Consider the following 6,000-nt stretch of genomic DNA (forward strand, 5'->3'; position numbering starts at 1 on the left):
TGGTGAGACTTGGTCAAAGACTAGATTTTTGGATACTGAAGTTGAAATTCTAGTTATAGATATAATTGAAGTTGAAGTTATTGACAATGAATAAGGCAGTTCTAATTCATGAATTTACTTTTATGTTTGAATAAACATTGAAAGAGAAAAATACCCCCTTACCCAAAAAAAAAATACCTGAATAGGGATAATTATAATACTGTAATTATAATGATTAGGGGATATATTTAGGGATATTTTATATATAGGTAAAAAAGCCTTATCTGGTCCCAAATCATCAAAACAATCTAAAGAAACAAGAAAAATAGTTTGATATCTGTGAAAAAAAAAATCAGCCAAAAAAAATTCAAGGTCCCAAGTTCTGAGAATTGTGACTGATTTACACACAGAAATCACACTAACGTGATGCATCCAATGAACAAATCCACAAGGGCCGTGACGAGGATTCGAACCTGCGTCCGAGAGCATCCCAGACACTGCCTTAATCGACTGAGCTACAACAGGGTTAAAAAGAGTTGAAACCGAAGTTCTACTGAACTTACTGGATCCCGCAGCCTCTCTGAGGCACAAACCAGGGTTTTACACAACTCCAAACGTCGAGTTAAGGGGCCTAAATGAATGCTTTCCCTGCACTCGAGCTATGTCAATAGGCCGTTTCCCCTCTTCGCCCTTACATCATTACACAAGGACTATTGACATAGCTCGAGTGCAGGGGGGAAGGGAGTTGTGTAAAACCCTGGTTTGTGCCTCGGAGAGGCTGCGGGATCCAGCAAGTTCAGTAGAACTTCGGTTACAACTCTTTTTAACCCTGTCGTAGCTCAGTCAATTAAGGCAGTGTCTGGGATGCTCCCAGACGCAGGTTCGAATCCTCATCACGGCCCTTGTGGATTTGTTCGTGACTGATTTATTTGTTGATCAATTTAATTCTGTCTTCACATAGTTAGGGACGGGTAGTTAGGGACAGGTATTCATTCTCCAGGATGTAAAGGTTACAACAAATTCAAATAATAAACAAAGGAGGAAAAAAACTAAAACCTAAAAAAAAAATTATCTTTTGGACATTGTTGAAAGTAACTGAAAACAACATTGGGCAATGTATTTATATGATATATAACAAAATAGAGCATAATAACATACTTAATAACAAATAATATTGATTATGTATTACTCACCAATGCTATAAAGACACCAGCTGTATATCCACTTTGTGGTCAATTCTTACTACTATTCTTCTTTGTGCATCGTACAAGTACTTGCATCTCTTTATTATTGCATTATCTATCAGTTCCAGTTAATAGCTGCTCTCCTTATCAACAAAGCATTTTTTTTTTAAATATTCGTCTAAAATCAATTTCTGAAAATATTTTGATGAAAGTTTCATGACGCTGAAGCCAATAAGTTGGAGATTTGTTTAACATTTTTAAGTAAGGTTGACATAACTAATATTTTTCGAATTATACCCCCTTATGCTGAGCAGTTTAAAGGTTAAACAAACACGTGTACTGAATGCACAGTACTGTACATCATACTTGCCTCCTCTTAATTAGAAAATATTTTAGAAACATTATTCTCAATCATTATACAGAGTCTCTGCCCTGAATTAGTTCCTAAATGAACACTCACAGAGGCCTGGATTTCAGTCACCTAATGTTTTCAATCTACAGTATAATGCTTATACAGTACGCATAATATTATATTATATATATATATATATATATATATATATATATATATATATATATATATATATATAATATATACTGTATACAGTATATATATATATTAGTGTATGTATATATGTGTGTAGTATATATATATATTAGTATATATATATATATATATATATATATATATATATATATATATATATATATATATATATATATATATATATATATATATATATATATATATATATATATATATATATATATATATATATATATATTAGTGTATGTGTATATATATAATTATATATATATACACACACACACACATGCACATACTTTTTAAAAAAAAAATTTAACATAATTTAATTTTAATCTTTTTAATTTGAAATTTAAAAGTAAATACATAATTATTGAATAGGTAAAAGAAGAAAAAAATTAATATACAGGAGAAAAATGTTGGCAGAATTCAGTCATTATTGCAAATAAAATTCATAAAATACACTGGTAAATTTATTAATATTTATGGAGATTTTTTTGTATATTGGAACACTTATGGTCTTGTACTTTTTTTTTTTTTTTTTTTTTTTTACACAATACTGAATGTTAATTTATCTACAATAATAAAAAAATAAGGATTTTTTATTGTGAATATAAAGAGCACTTTTCACATTAGTAATGTAATAAAATTGAGAAAACAAAAAACCAATGTCCCTATTCCAAGGTACATATAATAAAAAAATACATCCTCAAATCCTTTGGCAATTATGATCATAGATTGTGTTTATAGTATAATGATATTGATACCTCACAGTATACCTGTAGTGCCAGTACATTTCTTTGCACAAGTGATGCATGAGTGGCTACGATAATACCTGTACAGTGACATGTGGTGCCGATAAATGCCATTACTTTACAATGATAAACATTCAGTAAAGTACTGTACTGTATTTTGTAACAGTGCTATTCTAATCTGTTGTAACAATGCTATTCTTATTATTTATATATATATATTATATATATATATATATATATATATATATATATATATATATATATATAAAATCTATGCAAACATAGATAATATAAAGTTTGTTTAAACTTTTATATAGGACACAGGTTTTGTTGTCAATATAAGCATGACAATCCTAATTTTATGCTCTGAAGCTACTTGCTATGTAATACAGTATGCTATATAATATGGGTAAATTTGTGAAAAATTAATCACTATGAATATCTCCAATACTGAAATACATGAAAATTAATTTAAATACTACATCTCTATGTAATAAAATATTGAAATAATCAGCCTCCAGTACACCTAAACACAAATCTAGTTGTAGATTTCTGTTGCAAACAGTGAGCCTCCAGGTGCCTCCCTCATTATACAACAGTGAGCCTTCAGGTGCCCCCCTCATTATACAACAGTGAGCCTCCAGGTGCCTCCCTCATTATACAACAGTGAGCCTTCAGGTGCCCCCCTCATTATACAACAGTGAGCCTCCAGGTGCCTCCCTCATTATACAACAGTGAGCCTCCAGGTGCCTCCCTCATTATACAACAGTGAGCCTCCAGGAGACCATCACACAACTATGAGCCTACAAGTGCCCCACATTATACAATTGAGCCTCCAATTACCCTACATTATACAATAATGAGCCTCCAGTTATCCCACAATAAGCACAATAGGCACCTGTAGCAATAATGATCTACAGGTGCCCCACATTATACAGTAATGAGCTCCAGTCATCCTACATTATTCAACAATGAGCCTCAAGTTGCCCCACATTACACAATATCAAGCCTCCTTACCCCACATTATACAAAATAAGAGCTTCAAGTTGCCCCACATTAAGCAATAGCGAGCCATCAGTTGCCCCACATTATACAACATCGAGCCTTCAGTTGCCCCGCATTATACAATATCCAGCCTTCAGTTTCCCCGCATTATACAATATCCAGCCTTCAGTTGCCCCGCATTATACAATATCCAGCCTTCAGTTGCCCCGCATCATACAGTAACAAGCCTTCAGTTGCCCCACATTATACAACATTGAGCCTTCAGTTGCCCCGCATTATACAATATCCAGCCTTCAGTTTCCCCGCATTATACAATATCCAGCCTTCAGTTGCCCCGCATTATACAGTAACGAGCTTTCAGTTGCACCGCATTATACAAAAATGACCCTTCAGTTGCCCCACATTATATAACATCGATCCTTCAGTTGCCCCACATTATACAATAACGACCCTTCAGCTACCCCACATTATACAATAATGACCCTTCAGTTGCCCCACATTATACAATAACGACCCTTCAGCTACCCCACATTATACAATAACGACCCTTCAGTTACCCCACATTATACAATAACCTTCAGTTACCCCCACATTATACAATAACGACCCTTCAGTTACCCCACATTATACAATAACGACCTTTCGGCTACCCCACATTATACAATAACGACCCTTCGGCTACCCCACATTATACAATAACGACCCTTCAGTTGCCCCACATTATACAATAACGACCCTTCAGTTACCCCACATTATACAATAACGACCCTTCAGTTACCCCCACATTATACAATAACGACCCTTCAGTTACCCCCACATTATACAATAACGACCCTTCAGTTACCCCACATTATACAATAACGACCCTTCAGTTGCCCCACATTATACAATAACGACCCTTCAGTTGCCCCACATTATACAATAACGACCCTTCAGTTGCCCTACATTATACAATAACGACCCTTCAGTTGCCCCACATTATACAATAACGACCCTTCAGTTGCCCCACATTATACAATAACGACCCTTCAGTTGCCCCACATTATACAATAACGACCCTTCAGTTGCCCCACATTATACAATAACGACCCTTCAGTTGCCCCACATTATACAATAACGACCCTTCAGTTGCCCCACATTATACAATAACGACCCTTCAGTTGCCCCACATTATACAATAACGACCTTCAGTTACCCCCACATTATACAATAACGACCCTTCAGCTACCCCACATTATACAATAACGCCCCTTCAGTTACCCCCACATTATACAATAACGACCCTTCAGTTACCCCACATTATACAATAACGACCCTTCAGTTGCCCCACATTATACAATAACGACCCTTCAGTTGCCCCACATTATACAATAACGACCCTTCAGTTGCCCCACATTATACAATAACGACCCTTCAGTTGCCCCACATTATACAATAACGACCCTTCAGTTGCCCCACATTATACAATAATGACCCTTCAGCTACCCCACATTATACAATAACGACCTTTCAGTTGCCTCATCAATACGTATTTTGATAGGTGGTCATCAGAAGAAAAAACCTTCATACAAACTGAAAGTATCGCGAAGAAGTTGTAGTATTTTGATACGCAAAGGTTTGTCCACAACCTATAAAAAAAGGAGACTGAACTACCGATCCTTCTTCAGACATTTACGTCCCTCCAGGTACTTCATCACGGCGAGGAATATTGCTCCTCCAGATATATTTTTACACCGAGGAGTAATGCCTCCAGAGATCCATCCATATCTAAAATGACCTTCCAGCTGTTGAAAGTGAGCGAGGCTTGGCTGCCCCCCATCTACCCTGTCTGGTGTTGTTACACTTGTGGCAGGTTCCCCAGCAGCTGGGGAGGGTGGAAGACCCACGTCCTCACCTGGTGGTAACGCAGGACAGGTTGGTGAACGTGTACTCACGTGTCAAGACGGGTGCGAGTGAAGGAGAAAGGAGCGAGTCCTAGACAAGCGGAGCGACAATGGCGTAGTGTTGTGGTGGTGGTGCGGGTGCTGCCATCTCCCGACCAGGCCTACCCCGCCATATTTTGAATCTCTGACGCAAGTCATTTTCGGGTTGGAGTTGGAGTTAAGGCATATCACCTGCGTGAAAGTTACTATGGCAATCACAATAGTCACTGACCAACTAGCAAGACTTTAAGACGGTATTCAGTTTCTTAGTAAAGGAAACTCTGTACAGTACTGATGTTCACATTGCAGTTCGAACTCTACCTGCTTTATCTTTATGTTTCAAAAGCATTTGACAAACTAAACAAGCCATACAGTCTTATTACTGAATCTCTGAATAGGTACGAATAGTACGCAATTACTAGATATATCTTACTTGGCAAGATAACCAGGATTTGAAGATCAAGGCAAATGGGGGGAACCTTTGACAAGCTGCCGGCTTCCTGTCCTCGTCGAGGCCACTAGTGTTAGTAGCTCTCAGGTAAGATAACCTGTTCTGTAAAATTTAGGTCAAACAATTTAAGGCTCTCACTTATATACTTTTATAGATTAAG

General features: G+C 36.6%; 1 protein-coding gene across 1 annotated transcript in view; it reads right to left on the reverse strand.

Moving 5' to 3' along the window:
• Positions 1-5,528, reverse strand: part of Paip2 (polyA-binding protein interacting protein 2) — a 30,618-nt gene extending 25,090 nt beyond the window's left edge. Inside the window, exon 1 of the mRNA XM_045757721.2 lies at positions 5,402-5,528. The gene's annotated coding sequence lies outside the window, so the exon portion shown is untranslated. The remainder of the gene's footprint in view (positions 1-5,401) is intronic.
• Positions 5,529-6,000: the final 472 nt, after the last annotated feature.

Source organism: Procambarus clarkii, chromosome 67, assembly GCF_040958095.1.
Source record: "Procambarus clarkii isolate CNS0578487 chromosome 67, FALCON_Pclarkii_2.0, whole genome shotgun sequence".
In the NCBI taxonomy this organism is placed as follows: Eukaryota; Metazoa; Arthropoda; class Malacostraca; order Decapoda; family Cambaridae; genus Procambarus; species Procambarus clarkii.